Here is a 19,193-nt window from a genome sequence, read left to right as displayed (position 1 = left end):
GAGATAGGAGGTTGGCGATAGATACAGGTACTAAAGACCTTGCTGATAAAACAGGTTGCAGTAAAGAAGCTGTCCAAAACCCACCAAAACCAACATGGCCACCAGAGTGACCTCTGGTCATCCTCACGGCTACACTCCCACCAGCGCCGTGACAGTTTACAAATGCCATGGCAACGTCAGGAAGTTCCCCTATGTGGTCTAAAAGGGAGAGGCATGAATAATCCACCCCTCGTTTAGCATCTCATCAAGAAATAACCATAAAAACGGGCAACCAGCAGCCCTCGGGGCTGCTCTGTCTGCGGAGTAGCCATTCTTTTATTCCTTTACTTTCCTAATAAACTTGATTTCGCTTTACTCCATGGACTCGCCCAGAATTCTTTCTTGCATGAGATCCAAGAACCCCCTCTTGGGGTCTGGATCGGGTCCTGTAACACAGGCTCACCTGCTCCTGTTTAACGGATACCCGCTAGGGCTCCTCCGAAGGGGCCAGCTCCAAGTCTGGGCTGGACCCTTTCCCTCTGTGATCCTGGCTTCCTGTTGCCAAAGGAAGGAACCTTCCAGAAAGGCCCTCACCCAGAGCCCCCTAAACCCTTGAAGGAGGATCCCCGATCCCTCCAACATCATGCTGTAGTTTTCTCCCTACAAACGACTCCATCGACTTCCTCTTTCTCCAGCGAGAGTTCAGGGACCTCTCCGTGGTGAGTTAAACATCAAATCCCTATAAAAGCTGCTCTGGATTCTGCCTTAGTTCTCAGCATCTGGCAAAAACATTTGCAGACCAAGGTCTGTCAGCACATCTTGCTGGGGGTTTTTGTTGTTTTTTTGTGTGTGTGTGAGTTTTCGTGATTTCTAAACTACATCATGGGGCAGAGCGGAATGGAGGGAGTCAGAGTGCCATCCTTGTAAAAAACACGAACCGTTTCAAGCACAGAGTTTGATGGAGGGTAGACGGTACGAACTTGATCCCGCAGGCCTAGTTACTTGCCTTGTGCAAGGCCCCTCACTCCCCTTCCCGCTTGGAATTGTCTTTGTCTAGGAAAAGGATTTCACTCCGGGTCTTTGAGAACACCTCTCAGGCCTGACCATGGCCTTGGGAAGAAGACTCCCAGCCTGAGGGTCTTGTTGAGAATTTTAATGTACCCTTCAGGGTCATCTTTGCCTTTCTTTCTTTCAGAAGGGGAATCAATTCTGGACAGGAGGATATCTCCCTGCCTTTGCCCTCCCTGCCTTCCCCCACATCCTTCTCTGGAAAGGAGAATGAGGATGAGAATGACCTCCCTCCGCAGGACGAGGTGAGCACGGATTTAATGAAGGATTTCACTTAATCGGGCTCAGCTGCAGGGAGGGCAGATGGGGCTGGGCAGGGGTCTGTGGTGGGGTCCGCTCTGGGGAGATGGGAGCAGGAGCATCTGCCGAGTGGAGGCAGGAGGGTCGGAGAGCTCGGGGCCCAGTCAGTTCTCAGGCGACTCCTGGGAGGATGGCTTTGATACCATCCCAGAATCTGGTTCAGAGTCAAAGCAAAGGGATGAATTTGTTGGCTGGAACACGGCCCTGAATTCTCCCCAGGAAATCCACTGAAAGAGAGATTTAACCCGCAAGAGTTCCAGCCCAACAATGAATCACCCGACTTCCCTCCCGTCTTTCGTCTTTCGCAGCCCATGTGTCGCTTTCCTACCTTGGATTAGATAAATTAATGCAGAACATCCAGAAACACCCACGGCTCTTTGAAGTTTTCAAAGGGCCTCTGCCTACATTGTCTCCTGTGATCCCCCTGGCAGCCCCCACAGGTGAACGGGTGAGGAGGTTGGGGTGTGGTCCTCATACAAATGGAGACACAGCAGAACACTAAAGGTGAATGACTTTCCCCGGGTCCCAGCCTGAGGATCAGAGCCCAGGTCTCCCGCCTCATTTCTTGGTGGTTCTGGAGTTCAGGCAAATTCATACCGTGGTGTAGGGAGAAGCGTGAACCCGAAGGTTGGAGCCGTGTCTTAGACAAATCACTTCTTTCCCCTGGGCTGTGTCTCCTCTTCCTCTTTTTTTTTTTTTTTTTTTTTTTTGAGATGGTCTCACTCTGTTGTCCAGGCTCACTGGGCAGTGGCAGTGGCAGTGGCACAATCTTGGCTCACTGCAACCTCCACCTCTCAGCCTCAAGTGATCCTCCCATCTCACCCTCCAGAGTAGCTAGGATGAGAATGACCTCCCTTCGCAGAACGAGGTGGGCACTCTCAGTCGGGCTCAGCCACAGGGAGGGCAGATGGGGCTGGGCAGGGGGCTGTGGTGGGGTGTAGCTAGGACTACAGGTGCATGCTACCACACACGGCTAATTTTTGTACTTTTTCTAGAGACAGGGTCTCACTGTGTTGCCCAGGCTGATCTGGAACTCCTAGGCTCAAGCAGTCCTCCTACCTCAGCTTCCTGAGTAGCTGGGACTACAGGCTCACACCACTACACTTGGCCAATTCTTAAATTTGTTTATAGAGTCGGAGTCTCGCTATGTTGCCCAGGCTGGTCTAAAACTCCCGTCCTCAAGCAATCCTCCTGCCTCAGCCTCTCAAAGTTCAGAGATTACAAGCGTGAGCCAGTGCACCCAGCCTCTCCTCTTTTTTAATGGCTGGGCTGGGCTCTCTAGAACTGTGCTGTCTAACGTGGTAGCAACTAACTCCATGTGACTTTTTAAAGTTAAACTAATTTAAACTAAATAAAAATTAAAAACTAGTTCCTCAGTCCAACTAACCCCATCCAAAGTGCTCAGTAACTGCATGTGACTAATGGCTCCCATATTGGATGGCACAGAAATAACATTTCCGTCATCACAGAAAGTTCTGTTGTCCGGCAACAGGACAGGGCTGGTCAAACTGCAGCCTCAGGGCAAATGCAGTCTGCTGCCTGTTTTTGTAAATAAAGTTTGGTGGGAACAGGGACGCGCCCATTTATTTATATATTGTCTTTGGTCCCTGTCAGGCAACTAGCGCAGATCTAAGTAGCTGTGACCAAGATGATAAGGCCCAACAGACCTATTCACTGTCGGGTCCTTTACAGAAAGCATGCCAACTTCCGCTCTGGAAGATGGAAAATCTCCAGAGTTCCACCCAGACCACTCAGTGTCATTCGGAGGCCCAGAATCATCCCACACTGCAGAGATCCCGCCTCTCCCTGTCCCAGGTATTGGGATTCATGGAACACATCTGCCTGTGTGTGTGAAAGGAAATGTAGTTCTTCGTTTTTTTTTATTTTTGAGACAGGGTCTTGCTCTCTTCCCCTGGCTGGAGTGCAGTGGTGTGATCGGGGCTTACTGCAGCCTTGACCTCCTAGACTTCCGTACTCAAGTGATCCTTTTGCCTCAGCCCCACCAGTAGCTGAGACTACAACAGGTATGAGCCATCACATCTGGTTAATTTTTTTTTTAATTTTTGGTACAGGCAGAGGGTCTCACTATGTTGCCCAGGCTGGTCTGGAACTCCCAGGCTCAGGTGATCCTCCGGTCTCGGTCTCCCAAAGTACTGGGATTGCAAACATGAGCCACCATGCCCAGCCCTAATAATTTTCAATTCAGGGCCAATCTCATTTCATCTGTTCCTCTACCCACTTTAGATGAGCCTTCGATTCTTTTGAAGCAGATTTCAGTCATTCTGTCACTTAATATGTAAATATTTCAGTATGCATCTCTCAAAAACATAAGCACGATACCAGTATCACAGCTAAAGGTATTCACAATAATTCCTTAATCATATGTGCAGTATTCAAAGTTCCCTAATTTGTCTCATAGATATTTTTTCTTGTATTATTTTAAAATCTGCTTTGGGATCTAAATCAGATCCATATGTTGTGTTGGGCAGTTGGATCTCTTGGCCTTCTTAACCTATTACCCTCTCCCTCTTTTCCTTACAATTCACTTAATGAAAAAATTGGATTATTTGTCCTGTAGAGCTAGCCACAGCCTGCACAGTCTGCGATTATTATTATTATTGAGACAGGGTCTTGCCCTGTGCCCCAGGCTGGAGTGCAGTAGCACAGTCGCAGATCAATGCAGCCTCAACATTTTGGGCTCAAGTGATCCTCCCACCTCAGCCTCCAGAGTAATTGGGACTGCAGGCATATGCCAACACATGGATAATTTTTATATTTTTTGTACAGATGGAATTTTGCAATGTTGCTCAGGCTGGTCTCCAACTCCTGGCCTCAAGCAAGAGCTGGGATTACAGGCCACAGTCTGGATTTTGATGATGACATCTCCATGGTGTCATCTGACAGGTTCTTCTGTCCTCTTCATTTTCTGTAGCTCAGTAGTTGGATCTAGTGTTGATCACATTCAGTTTTTGGGGTTTGGCAAGAATATTTCATAGTGTAGTGTCCTGTCCTTCCACTGGGGGGCACAGAGTCCTTGGTTTGTGTCATTTTTAGAGGTTGTTCATGGTCTTTAACGGTCATTGCTTAGATCCGTTAGTTCATTAGGACATGTAAAATGCTGACATTCAAATTCTACATTCCTCTTCCTTAATTAGCTAGAATACTTCTATAACAAGGACCTTCTCCTTATCAACCATTTGGTCACGCTGATGTATCATTGCCATACGAAAGGTAGGATAAATGCTTAATTTTTTTTCCCTTTTACTGACCAGTTTTCAAAATAATGAGGGGGTATCCTACTATCCTCTAAAGGTGACCAGTGAGGGATTTTTTTTCTTCTTTTTTTACGAATCATGAATTCATGGACTTAAACCCATTCACTTTGTTTCAATCTATTCAACTAGTCAACCTCAAGGATGCCAAGGTGTGGAAGAGAATGTGTTGAGTCAACTCTTCCTACATCATTGACCAGCCAACTTCTGAGCACAAAAGCTGTCAGGCTGGCTGGGGCCAGAGTCCCCTCACCTTTTCACAGGCCATAGGAGAGTCTCCTCCTACAACCCACCCTGGTCAACCCAAGACTTGTTCATGTGCAGATGCATGCTTCAGAGACAGAGCAGCAGGATGCTCTAGAACCAAGCCAGGGGGTAGGAGGGGCCGGGCACCTCTCTTGCTCAAGAGTGAGACACCAGGCGGGATGCAGGGGCTCATATCTGTAGTCCCAGCCCTTTAGGAGGCTGAGGCAGGAGGATCACTTGAGGCCAGGGGTTTGAGGCTGCAGTGAGCCACGATCGCACCACTGCACTCCAGACTGGGCACCACAGGCAAGACCTCATCTCTACAAAAAATTTTAAAAATCAGCAGCGCATGGTGGTGTGCCCCTATAGTCCCAGCTACTTGGGAGGCTGAGGCGGGAGAATCATTTGAGCCCAGGAATTTGAGGCTGCAGAGAGCTGTGATTGATTGCACCACTGCACTCTAGCCTGGGAAACAGAGTGAGACCCTGTCTCTAAAAAAAAGGAGAGAGTGAGACACTTGTATTCCATTTTTCATGGTGGGGACGTCCCCTGTTGGGCTACGGTTAATGCAAGCACTGATCCTAAGCCTTAAAATGCACACACACAAACATACACATCACACACACACACACCAACGTGCACACAACTGCTGTTCATGAGGAAAAATAATTTCCAGGCTTCTGTTCCCACCTGCTCTACACACAGATGCTCTTGTATCTCATAATTGGCCAACTTATCCAGTTTGATAAGAAATAGATTTTGCTTTAGAAGACACAGCTCTGTCTACCTCTGTGTAAGTTTCCTTTTTACTCCACCCACCTCAGAACTCAGGCTGTTCCCAAGCAGTGAACTAACAGGAGAATGTCTAGTTTAAGGGGGATTTTTAATGCCATTTCCAAACCCTACAGGTACTCACCAGTATTCTGTTTATTTTATTTGCTCATTCCCTGCTCAGGACAGGATATTGAAGGTGAATTATTTATACTCCAAGAAACCAAAAGAAAGAGAGAGGGAAAAAAGCAAGAGCAAGGAAACAGTAATTTCTGTATGGCTGTTTTTCAGGTTTCTGCCGATCTTACTAAAAATATTTTATCCTTACTCCGTTTTTGTACAGAAAATGTCATGTGTGTACTGCCACTGAAAAGCAACGTTACTGATTTATTTAAAATATTTATACTGAATTGCCACATTAAGATAGACACATGCATTAGCAGGAGTGATTCAGAACAATGTGCCCACGAAGTTTATTTTTGAATCAAAGTTGAGAAGGCTGTGTGTCTACAAACATCAAATGACTCATTTTTCGCTAATTACTGACACCTGCAGCCGATTCACTCTCTGCTAAAACTCAGCATTTCAGTTAATTTCTGCTCTAATTAGTGTGGTAACAAATGCATCTCCTACTTGATATAGAAATGCAAAAGGCTGCACAATGATTCTGGGGGCTTCCAACTTTCTTCCGAAAATTCTAGCAGAGAAATCTAGAAATGCCAATGGTCGGGCTTCACAGCCTGACCTAGGTGTTCAGAGGTTCCTCCGCCAAAGGGCAGGGCTGCTTAGAAGCCAGGCAATCTCTTAAGATGGGGTAGTGGAGCATGCGGGGGTTGGAGGTCAGAAAATCCTGGGCTTGCATTTCTGCCCTGCCGTTCACATGCTGTGCAACTTGGACAAATCGCTTAGCCCCTCTAAGCCGTAAGATGGAGAGAAATGATCGGTCCCGTATCACTGGGATGTTGTCCAGGCAAAGTGCTGGGAACACGGGAGGTGGTCCATCCTCACTATTCCCATGGTTAAGACTCAAGATCAGACCCACTTTCCTTCCTTCCCTCCCTCCCTCCCTCTCTTCCTTCCTTCCTTCTTTCTTTCCTTCCTTCCTTCCTTCCTTCCTTCCTTCCTTCCTTCCTTCCTTCCTTCCTTCCTTCCTTCCTTCCTTCCTTCCTTCCTTCCTCCCTCCCTCCCTCCCTTCCTCCCTTCCTCCCTTCCTTCCTTTCTTTCAATGGAGTCTCGCTCTATCGACCAGGCTAGAGTGCAGTGGTGCGAGGTATGATCTCGGCTCACTGCAGCCTCCACCTGCCAGATTCAAGCAATTCTCCTGCCTCAGCCTCCCAAGCAGCTGGAACTACAGGCACGTGCCACCACACCCAGCTAATTTTTGTATTTTTTTTTTTTTTTTCTTTAGTAGAGATGGGGTTTCACCCTGTTGGCCAGGCTGGTCTTGAACTGGTAAGTTCAAGCTCCCCGCCTGCCTCGGCCTCCCAAATTGCTGGGATTACAGACAGGAGCCACTGTGCCCAGGCCAGACCCTCTTTTCTCAACCCCCAAAACCACTCCTGCCAAAGTGACTCCCCCTTTGTGTTCCCCAGCCTTAGCTCCTGACAATTTCCACTGCCACTGTGTGGTCCTGGCTGGCTCCGGCCTCCAGCCAGCCCAAGATGTGGTCTTTCTCTTATCTTAAGTGGGCCTTTTTCTTTCCCACCCAAACCTCTGTATGGAGAACATACATACACACACACACACACACACACACACACACACACACACACACATACACACACAGAAGGGAGGAAGGAGAAAAAAGATAAAAGATTTGATAGCCACCATGTGTCTGGCACCCAGCACGTAATGACAATGATAATGTTTTCTCTGTTGCAAGCTGCTTTGCAGAGCTCTTTATGGCCAATGACTCATTAAATCTTCATGACTCCCACGAGATACGTACTCTCATTTCCCCATTTTATGGATGAGAAAACCGAGACTTTAGAGAAAAATAGTCCAAGAAGATATAAACAGACAGGTCACAGAAGGGGACATCAGCATTGCCTTTCGGGCTTAGAAAGAGTTGCTCAGCCTCACAAACAGTCAAGGAAGTGCGAATTAATTATGGGATACTATTTTTCATCTATTAGTCTAGAAAATGAAAAGAACGGTAACTTGCAATGCCACAAGAATATGCGAAACCGGGTACTCAAATTCCTTGTTCATGAGTGTGAACTGCTTTAAACTTTACACAAATTAACCTTACAATGTCTATTAAAATTTAAAATGCATGCTCTTTGAGCAAGAAACCTCACTTTTGGGAATCTATCCTACGCAAGTAAAACTAACGACGCATGAAAAACATAGAGGTGGATATGTATTGTAGCACTGTTTGGGACAAGGAAAATGAATGATTCTTTTTTTTTTTTTCTTTTTCGAGACAGAGTCTCGCTCTGTTGCACAGGCTGGAGTGCAGTGGCACGATCTCAGCTCACTGCAACCTCTGCCTCCCAGATTCAAGCAATTCTCCTGCCTCTATCTCCCGAGTAGCTGGGATTATAGGCGCACGACACTACACCTGGCTAATTTTTGTATTTTTAATAAAGACAGGGTTTTACCATGTTAGTCAGGCTGGTCTTGAACTCCTGACCTCAGGTGATCCTCCCACCTCAACCTCCCAAAGTGCTGGGATTACAGGCGTGAGCCACTGTGCCTGGCCGGGAAATGAATGAGTTTTACTGCATGGTTTGTAGTGGAGGAAAAAGCAACAACCAAGGATGGTACAGTATTGTTTGGAGTGGGGGAAAATAGAAACAAATAAAGTAAATTTTCATCTATAGAGTAGCTGGATTCATATAGACATACCCATATTATAGAATACTATGTAGCAGTTTAAAATAATGAATTGAAACTCTACTGCTGGATTGCTGAGTGAAAAATCAACCCAACCTGCTCCTTGAAACATGTCACAAGTAGAACAACGCTTTTGAATAATGAGATACCATGTTTCATTGTATTGGGGGGGAAATACCAAACTGCATTCCCAACCCATTCAAACACCCTCAGCAATTTCCAAAAATTACTAAAGTTGTCTCCAACCCCCGAATGACAATCCACCAAGCATTTTTGCATAGCATTGAGCATTTAAAACACCAATACCGAGTGGGGCAGATAGCTTGAGCTCAGGAGTTCGAGACCAGAAGACTGAGCAACATGGACAAACAAACAAAAAAAAAAAAACAAAATAATTAGCTGGGTGTGGCGGTGCACACCTGTAGTCCCAGCTACTTGAGAGGCTGAGGTGGGAGGATCCTTGAGACCAGGGAGGTCGAGGCTGCAGTGAGCTGTGATTGTGCCACTGCACTTCAGCCTGGTTGACAGAGTGAGACCCTGTCTCAAACAAAAAAAAAAAACAAAAAAAAAGACAAAAACAGAGAACCCCAATAACCTAATTAAATGATTAGGTTATTAATAATTAATTAGCAACAATTAATTAATAATTATTTATTAATGACTAATTAATAATTAATTCATAATAATTAATTAGTAAATGATTAAATAATTAAATAGCCCGGGATGAACACAATAGAGGGCACGTGTGTCTGCACTCATTGGGAATGTTTTCTTCCTCACCTGTAATAAGTGAACTCCGTGACATAAGCAAATGGGGAAAGACACCACGATGCATGCAAGTAAGGCTTAGCAAAGTGAAATAAACAAGGGGACTTTTAATAATGGTGGTTTCCTGATTGGAGCGTTATCTGACTCAGGGGACAGCCCCACTAGTCCCCTATCTCTCTGACTCCTGGCCCACCCAGGTGCTTCCCCCTGCAGCCCTGCGTGGGCTGCCTCCTGTTTTCAGAGGTCAGTGAGTGTAAACTCCTTTCTTCCTGGCAGTCATTCCCGTGTCTGCAAAGTCTTAGCATTTCAGATTAAAGCAATTCCCAGGTGTGTTAATTTGTGGGGCAGAGTCTTGGCCGGGGTGGGGCAAGTGGAGCACAGTGCGGTGGGGACTGCAACAGGGAAGGGGCAGCTGCAGGAGCCCTGGGGGCCTAGAGGAGCCACAGCCCCTCGCTGCAGGCCAGAGTGAGGTCTGAGGGCTTCTCAGAGAAGTGAGGTTGCAAGTACATGGTGGGGAAGGTGCAGACGTCTGTCAAGGGCACCCACAAAGGTGATGCAGGAGGAAGCGTTGTGGTTGGGAGACCAGGGCTGGTCCAGAGACTGGCCAGTGAGACTAGGAAAGGCTTCTGATATCCACAGGGCCTGGTTGTGGTAATCCTGATGAAACCTGCTAGGCTGTGTGAACCCTGCCCATTAGGCAAAAGGAGCCACTCAAGAAGATCCCGCCCAGCTGATGCCAGTTTCAGCTGAATCTGGTCTGTGGCTGGTGCAGATTGGGAGAAATCAATGCCTCACTCAGTTTTTTTTGTCGGGATCAATGGACGGCTGCTGCTTGCAGGTGTTGCATCTGGGATAAAGTGAAGGGACAAGTTTGGAGCCAGGGCTTGGTGGCTGAAATGTGTGTGTGTTGGGAGAGCAATGAGCCGGGAAGCTCCCCTGGTCCTGGCTTGGAAGGTGGGTGGGTGTTGGAGCATTTCATGAGCAGGGCCACAAGGTCAGCACTGGGTTTGGGAATAGACACTCCTTGTAAGAATAAGGGAGATCCTGGCCTGGTGCAGTGGCTCACGCCTGTAATCCCAACACTTTGGGAGGCCAAGGCACAAGAATTGCTTGAGCCCAGGGTTCAACTCCAGCCTGGGTGAGACGGTTTGCATCTGTGTTCCCACCCAAATCTCGTGCTGAATTGTTAGCGCCAATGCTGCAGGTGGGGCCTGATGGGAGGTGATTGGATCATGGGAGAGGACTTCTCCCTTGCTGTTCTCGTGATACTGAGTGAGTTCTCACGAGATCTGGTTGTTTATGTAGCATCTCCCACTCTTTCTCTTCCTCCTCTGGCCCCGTAAGACATGTTTGTTTCGCCCTTGCCTTCCACCATGATTGTGAGTTTCCTGAGGCCTTCCCCAGCCATGCTTCCTGTATAGTCTGTGGAACGGTGAGTCAATTAAACCTCTTTTATTTATAAATTACCCAATCTCAGGTAGTTCTTTATAGCAATGCAAGAACAGACTAATACACTAGGAAACATAGCAAGACCGCTACATCTCTACAAAATAACAACAACAACAACAAATTAGCTGGGCATGGTGGTGCATGCCTATAGTTCCAACTACTCAGGAGGCTGAGGCAGGAGGATTGCTTGAGCCCAGGGGGTTAAGGCTGCAGTGAGCTATAATTGAGTCACTGCACTCCAGCCTGGGTGACAGAGTGAGACCCTGTCTCAAAACAACAAAAAGGCCAGGTGCGGTGGCTCATGCCTGGAATCCCAGCACTTTGGGAGGCCGAGGTGGGCAGATCACCTGAGGTCAGGAGTTCAAGACCAGCCTGGCCAACGTAGTGAAACCTGTCTCCACTATTAATACAAAAATCAGCCGGGCTTGGTGGCAGGGAACTGTAATGTCAGCTACCTGGGAGGCTGAGGAAGGAGAATCACTTGAACCTGGGTGGCAGAGGTTGCAGTGAGCTGAGATCGTGCCACTGCACTCCAGCCTGGGCAACAAAGTGAGACTGTCAAAAAAAAAAAAAAAAATGCCATGCATGGTGGCTCATACCTGTAATCCCAGCACTTTGGGAGGCCGAGGTGGGTGGATCACCTGAGGTCAGGAGTTGGAGACCAGCCTGGTCAACATGGTGAAACCACGTCTCTATTAAAAATACAAAAATTACCCGGGCATGGTGGCGGGCACCTGTAATCCCAGCTACTTGGGAGGCTGAGGCAGGAGAATTGCTTGAACCCGGGAGGCACAGGTTGCAGTGAGCCAAGATTGTGCCATTGCACTCCAGCCTGGGTGACAAGAGCAAAACTCCATCTCAGCAAAAGCATCCTGAAATAAGGGAAAGCTTGAAGTCACCCATGCTGTATTCTCACCAATGTAGGTCAACCTCATCAAACAACTCACTTCCTGTCTCTCCAGTTCTGTCTTCCTGTCTTCTTTTTTCTCCTTTTCTCCTCCCTAAAATATGTTTTGAGCATCAAATATTGGGCAGCCTACACATGACATTAAGGAGAACCTGGCAACAATTGTAGGTGACATAACATTCATGAATGAGATCCTTGGTTTTAACTTTACTACTCAGAATGTGAATCTATTTCTCCAAAACTAGGGTAGAATCCTAAATAGAGGCACATGTGAGAGAGAAAGCTCTAGGCTGGGTGCAGTGGCTCACGCCTGTCATCCCAGCACTTTGGGAGGCCGAGGTAGGAGGATCACTTAAGCCCAGGAGTTTGAGACCAGCCTGGGAAAGATGACCAAACCCAGTCTCTACCAAAAAAAAAAAAATTTAGAAAACAAAAATTAGCCAGGTGTGGACACATGCACCTGTAGTCTCAGCTACTTGGGAGGCTGAGGCAGGAGAATCGCTTGAGGCCAGGAGGCAGAGGTTGTAGCGAGCCGAGATGGTGCCACTGCACTCCAGCCTGGGCAACAGAGCAGGACTCTATCTCAAAAAATAAAAAAATTAAAAAAAAAAGTCTACCCATATGAGTTAAGCAACCTCATGAAGATATCCTTTCTGAGCTTGTTTTCCCAGCTCTAAAATACAATACAAACTATCCCGCGGGGTGTATTAGGGCCCAGTGAAATTACTCTGCTAGGGCTATTATTGCTTTTCTTCTTATAGCCGCTCTTATTTTTGACTTTGGAGGTATCAAATATTCAGCCCATGCCAGAGTGAGGATCTCCTTTTCACCTTCTGTCTAAATTGTGCCTTGAATCTGTTTCACGCTGGGTGCGAACTGGGTGAGACTCTTTTTGTAGAACCCAAACCCTGGCAACCCCACAACACCTGACCTCGAGCTGGTTTCCATAGCCTGAATCCTTCCTCTCTAATTTGCAAACAACTTTCTTAGTAAATGATTACAAAGCAGAATGCAATCCCTTCTATAAGAGATATGACTCAGAACAAATTGTAGCCGCATTTTTCCTCCTCATTTTTCTCCTGCGTGGTACGTGCTGCATCATCTTAAAGATCTCTTTGTTTGACAGTCAAGTGCATTAGTGTAGACAAGTGTGATATTTCTTCTCTTGTAGTAATTATTTCCTCTTATAATTTCTGAGTTGTATCATAGCTTCTAACATCGTCCCCCAGCCCTTAAACATAAAGATATCCCCTGGACGCCACTAGCAATGTTACATGCAAAATGAATGACATCAGCAGAATAGAACAGACTTGTAGAAAGATCTAGGAAGAAAGCAAATAAGAAGATCATAGGAAAAGCTTATAGAAAGATCAGCTAAGGGCTGAGACGGGTGGATCACAAGGTCAGGAGATCGAGACCATCCTAGCCAACATGGCGAAACCCGTCTCTCTTAAAAATACAAAAATTTAGCTGGTCGTGGTTGCGCGCCTGTAGTCCCAGCTACTCAGGAGGCTGAGGCAGGAGAATCGCTGGAACCTGGGAGGCGGAGGTTGCAGAGAGCAGAGATCACGCCACTGCACTCCAGCCTGGCGACAGAGCAAGACTCCGTCTCAAAAAAAAAAAAAAAAAGAAAATCATCTAAGCAGGAAGAACATGGCTTTGCAAGAAAAATACCTACTTACTCATTTAACAACAGTTCCAAACAAAAGCAGCGTGTTCATCAAGGCAGCTTGCATCATCTCTAATTATAATTTTTAGTGGTGGTAACCTGATGATTACATTCACAATGTTTGTTTATCAAAAGGTCTGAGGGGCCACCAAGGAACTCTTTCAGCAGTGCTCTGTACACTAATGAAGTTGCAAAGCTCTCAAATGCAGAGAGGACATAAAAGTCATGGCAATAAAAGAGCTTAAACTCCCCGAGCCCGAAGTGCTTGCCTACTCCATCACCGGCCATCAATAGGTACTTTGCTCTGAGAACATCAGGTGGTGTTAGCAACCTGTGGATTTGATGGAGGTGAGCCCAAAAGCTAAGAAGTCACTAATGGGCCAGGGCTAGAGTCACAGGTGATGGTGAGACCCAGGCTACTCAAAGTATGGTCCCCAGACCAGTTGCCTGGCGTCACCTGGGAGCTTGTGAGAGGTGCAGAATGAGGCCACCCAGACCTGTAGTATCAGAAACTGCTAAGGGCGCGGTGGCTCACATCTGTAATCCCAGCACTTTGGGAGGCCAGGGTGGGCAGATCACTTGAGGTCAGGAGTTCGAGACCAGCTTGGCCAACATGGTGAAACCCCATCTCTACTAAAAATACAAAAAGCAGCCAGGTGTGGTGGCACACACTTGTAGTTCTAGCTACTTAGGAGGCTGAAACAGGAGAATCGCTTGAACCCGAGAGGCAGAGGTTTCAGTGAGCCAAGATGGTACCACTGTACTCCAGCCTTGGTGCCAGAGTAAGACTCCATTTCAAAAAAAGAAAAAACTGCCAATGCACAGGTGACCCATGTGCTCATTTATGTTTGAGAAGCAGAGGTTTAGGAAACAGCTTTTGGAGAAATCAAACCAAGAGAGGGGTAGGAATTGTAAGAGGTGGCCCTGGAATGTGAGGCTGTGACCAGCATGACCTTGTCTTAGCTCATTGTACCTGCAATTAAACCTTTTGTCCAAACAAGATCTTATTCTGAGGTTCCAAGTAGATATGAATTTGGGAGAGGACAGCATTTAACCCAGTGCAGAGGAGACTTGCAAGAACCACAGACAGGGCATAGGGACTCCTGAGTTCAGCTCCTGGCTGGGGCTACTCCAGGGGGTTCTGCTTCCATGTGCATTTTAAAAAAATGGTCATTGAAATCCTTTTTTTTTGAGACAGAGTCTTGCTTTGTCACCCAGGCTAGAGTGCAGTGGCGTGATCTCGGCTCACTGCAATCTCTACCTCCCGAGTTCAAGCGATTCTCCTGCCTCAGCCTCCAGAGTAGCTGAAAGTATAGGTGTGTTCCATGTCTGGCTAATTTTTGTGCATTTAGTAGAAACGATGTTTCACCATGTTGGTCAAGCTAGTCTTGAACTCCTGACCTTGTGATCCACCCGCCTCGGCCCCCCTCAAAGTGCTGGGATTACAGGCGTGAGCCACCGTGCCTGGCCGGTCATTGAAATCTTTTACATGCTAAAGTGGCAGAGAACACACTGAGGACAGATGAAAAGGCAGCTGATGAGAAGGGACTGAAATTCCACTCTCCTTGAGCATGCAGACTTCTCTGACCTGGTCCCTGGGAGAGGCCCCAAGCCTCTCTACTCCCATCTCCTTGTATTTAAAACCCAGCTAATAACTTGGAACTCCCTTGCAGGAATAGTGGAAAGAACTGGTGTTTAAAATAAAATGATTCTCAACAGTGTTGCAAATGCGAGTTGCCTCAGGAATACTAACTAGGAGGGAAACTATCAAGATTCCTCCGATTCTAAATCTGGCAAGAGAAAGGGGGGGGGGGCATGGGGAGAATGAGCTATTTTTAATTCCTGGCCAAGAAATGATTTTTTTAAAATCCACACTAATATTATGAGCTCAGCCTGTTCGAACAATGAATTCTGTTTCCATAATTGTCTTGTCCACAGTAACCACCGTAGAAAGAACAAGAATCATAGTGATTCCTAATGTAAATCTGCCTGGTTTCTCGGTGGCAGAGGAGGGTGGGCTGCTTTCAGAGCTCTGGGAGAGCCCCGAAGGAGGGGGCACAGTGGCCTCTGCTGGGGTCGAGCCATATGATTCGTAATTAATATTTAACACTGGTTTTAAAAACAAGTGACATGCCCCTTAATCAGCACATATTATCTAAGGTCAGGAACAGAAGAAATGCATTTATTGATTGATTTGCTTTCTCCACCCCCCCCCCCCGCCCCGCCCATGCCTCTGTGTATATGTTAATCAATATTGCCTACAATGTCCAGATTTTTTTAAAAAGGTCTAGATGCAACTGCAAACACAGCCAGTTCTCTGCTTTCCCTCTGTGCCACAGCCGGAATTTCCTGCCACAGCAGGAAATTCACTTGTTCAAGGAGCTGGCTTCAGCCCCCTTCTGCCACCAGACCCACTCCAAAACAGATTCACTATTCACGGGAGAAGAGGACCATAGAAATTCAGTATGTAGTTTCACATGGGTTATTTTATTTTTTTTAGAAATGTTCAAAACACAGAAAAGTGCAGAGAATAACAGAACACGTTCCCAGGTTCTCACCACCCAAAATTGACAAATGCCAACATTTTCTGTCTTTGGGTTTTTGTTTTTGTTTTTGAGACAGGGTCTCGTTCTGTCACTCAGGCTGGAGTGCAGCGGTGTGATCACAGCTCACGGCAACATGGGTCTCCTGGGCTCAAGCAATCCTCCCAAGTAGCTGGGACCACAGGTGCACACCACCATGCCCGGCTAAGTTTTTTTTTTTGGCGTTTTTTTTTTTGTTTTGTTTTTTTTCTTCCTTTGTAGAGATAGGGTCTTCTTTGTTGCTCAGGCTGGTCTTAAACTCCGGGGCTCAAGTGGTCCTCCTGCCTCAGCCTCCCAAAGTGCTGGGATTACAGGCAGGAGCCACCACACCCAACATTTCATTTATTTATATTTACAAAAATATAAAGTGGGCCAGACTCAGTGGCTCACACCTGTAATCCCAACACTTTGGGAGGCCGAGGCAGGTGGATCACGAGGTCAAGAGATCGAGACCATCCTGGCCAACATGGTGAAACCCCATCTCTACTAAAAATACAAAAATTAGGTGGGCGTGGTGGTGCGTGCCTGTAGTCCCAGCTACTCAGGAGGCTGACGCAGGAGGAGAATCGCTGGAACTGAGGAGGTGGAGGTTGCAGTGAGCTGAGATTGCACCACTGCACTCCAGCCTGGCAATGCAGCGAGACTCCATCTCAAAATAAATAGAAAATAAATAAATAATATATATATATATAGTGAACAAAACATCACAGATCAAGTGAAGTCCCTTTCAGCCCCACATGCAACGTCAGCCCCTCTCCCCTCTCTCGAGTCGGGGATGTGTCTCTTCCCTCTTATAGGTGTACCCATGAACAATCTGTAATATTGTTATAATATAGTTTGGGCTGCTTTGAGGTTCCTAGAACTTGTTTTGTGTCACTCGACCTTGAAATTTTTTATAATTACCTGTGTTATCGATGCACATCTCATCTATCCATTTCAATTGCCTGTAGAAGTCTATCTTATGAATGCACCACATCTGGTCCACCTTCCCCCATTGATGGACATGGAGTTGTCTCCCACTGTTTCCCATTTACAAACCATGAGTCTGCCATGCGTGTCTCCTGGTCTACATGTACCCATGGAATTTCTGGGTCATGGGGGCACACAGGTTCAACTTCACCGGGTACTGCCCAGTTGCTCCAAGGCCGGATCAACCTGCATTTGCATCAGCAGGGCATGAGCGCTCCCTCTGCCCCACATACTCTCCAGCATCTACTATGGGCCAGCTTTTCTTCCTGATTGGAAACCATCTGACAGGTGATGGAGAGGAATGGGTCCACACGGCTGTTTTCACATCACCACTCTGTGGCTTTCTCTGCTGGGGCTACTTAAATGCAGCAAAGGGGACACAACCCAGAACAGACACTGGACGTGAGAAATCTGAAACTGGAGCGTCTATGTTGTTCCAAAGGGTGGGTCTCCAGAGAGCTCACCACCAAGACTGCAGCCCCCACCACCCATGTGTCATGTCAGTCGAGCAGAGTGACACCAAGTAAGTACTTCGAAAATGAGCTATGGGTCTGGGAGGACCTGGGTCCTCGTGTTGGTTCAAGACTTTCCTTAGACAACTGACTTCACTCTGATAACCTCAGTTCCCTCAGCAGTCAAAGAAGGACAAAGATCTCAATCATGTAAGAGTAAAAGATGCAGTTATCTATGCAGGGCTCGGCACATCATTTGGTATAGAGTGCTGAGAAAGACTAGTATTTTTGAGACGGGCCCTTCCTCTGTTGCCCAGGCTGTAGTACAGTGGCCCAATCATGGCTGACTGCAGCCTCAACCTCCTGGACTCAGGTGATCCTCCAACCTCAGCCTCCTGAGGCTGGGACCACAGGCAATGAGATCCTTGGCTACATGTTTTTATGTTTTGTAGCAGTGGGGTTTCACTACGTTGCCCAGGCTGGACGTGAGCTCCTGGACTTGAGTGATCCTCCTGTGTCAGGCTCCCAAAGTGCTGCAATTACAGGCATGAGCTACCACATCCAGTTTTATTAATAATAATAATACAGTGAAATGACTCAGAGTCTGGGTTCTGGAATCGGACTGTTTGGGTTACTTTCCTGGCTTTGGCCTCTTGCTTATTGTGTGTGTATCTTAGTTGTCTCATCTGCAAAATGGGGATGCAATGAATACCAACTTTTGTGAAAATCAAGTGTGATTGTGCATATAAAGGTCTTAGAACAGGGCATTATCCAGGACCGGGCGCGGTGGCTCAGGCCTGTAATCCTAGCACTTTGGGAGGCCGAGGCAGGTGGATCACGAGGTCAGGAGATCGAGACCATCCTGGCTAACACAGTGAAACCCCGTCTCTACTAAAAATACAAAAAAATTAGCCGGGCGTGGTGGCAGGCGCCTGTAGTCCCAACTACTCAGGAGGCTGAGGCAGGAGAATGGCGTGAACCCGGGAGGCGGAGCTTGCAGTGAGCCAAGATTGCGCCACTGCACTCCAGCCTGGGCGACAGAGCGAAAGAAAAAGAAAGTATGATCCATAGCAAGTGCTCAATTGCTTACATTCCTAACAGAGCAGATTATGGATGGCAGAGCTGTACCTTGTGATTGAACAGAATCTGATCAGGAACCTTGGCCTGGAAGCTCAGCAGACTGAACGTTTCACAGTGTGATGCAGCTCATTTGAAGTCATCCAGACCACAAGAGCTCCTTTCTCCTGACCTTTGACGTTGGCTGGTGGCTGGTGCGCACCTTGGGGAGTGCCCCCGAGGACCCAGAGGCTCTCCTTCCTCCCTCTGCCTGCCGCTGTGCCATCAGGGAGGTCTGGCCTCCAAAGGCCTGGCCAGATCCTGGGAGAAAGAAAAAAAAAAAAAGACACAAAACGAGTGAGGGGAGTGCCTCATGCATGAGCACAGGAAGAAAACAAATCGGACCGGCTCTGTAGCAGAAATGTCGGCAGGAAGCAACATGAATTCTCCCCTCTTCTGAGATTTCCCCTGCCAGCATTCTGAGTGATGATAAATCACTCATTTCTGACACGGTTCATTTTTCAAAGCATTTTTATAAGAAGCATCCAGCCGTCACATTTCAAACATAATTCAAAGGGGGGGGAAATCCTGCAATGTTTGTTATTAATTAAACAGGATTACAGGACCGACTTGGTAGAAATGGGCAGAGGAAATGCAGGCGTCGTCCCAAATTCCTTACACCCAGCCTGCCAGGCCTTCCTGGGAGGGGTTTCCAGATGAGACTCCTTTTGCCATAAATCCAAATATCTATTCGTGCTCATCTGCGTTTTGATGCTGGAATTAGATGCTTCATGTGTGCGGATGTCGGAATATTTATTGATAGTTAAAATTTCATGTCCCCTGGATTGATGTTTGTGCATCAGGACA

General features: G+C 47.1%; 1 long non-coding RNA gene across 1 annotated transcript; it reads left to right on the top strand.

Moving 5' to 3' along the window:
* Positions 1 to 869: 869 nt before the first annotated feature.
* Positions 870 to 18,658, top strand: LOC104664969. The gene is made up of 4 exons (XR_004058133.1): positions 870 to 951; positions 1,175 to 1,292; positions 10,587 to 10,674; positions 18,372 to 18,658. It is a non-coding gene; the product is annotated as an uncharacterized LOC104664969 (long non-coding RNA).
* Positions 18,659 to 19,193: the final 535 nt, after the last annotated feature.

The sequence above is a fragment of the Rhinopithecus roxellana genome, chromosome 6, assembly GCF_007565055.1.
Source record: "Rhinopithecus roxellana isolate Shanxi Qingling chromosome 6, ASM756505v1, whole genome shotgun sequence".
Taxonomy (NCBI): Eukaryota; Metazoa; Chordata; class Mammalia; order Primates; family Cercopithecidae; genus Rhinopithecus; species Rhinopithecus roxellana.
This window is presented reverse-complemented; position numbering and strand designations above follow the sequence as displayed.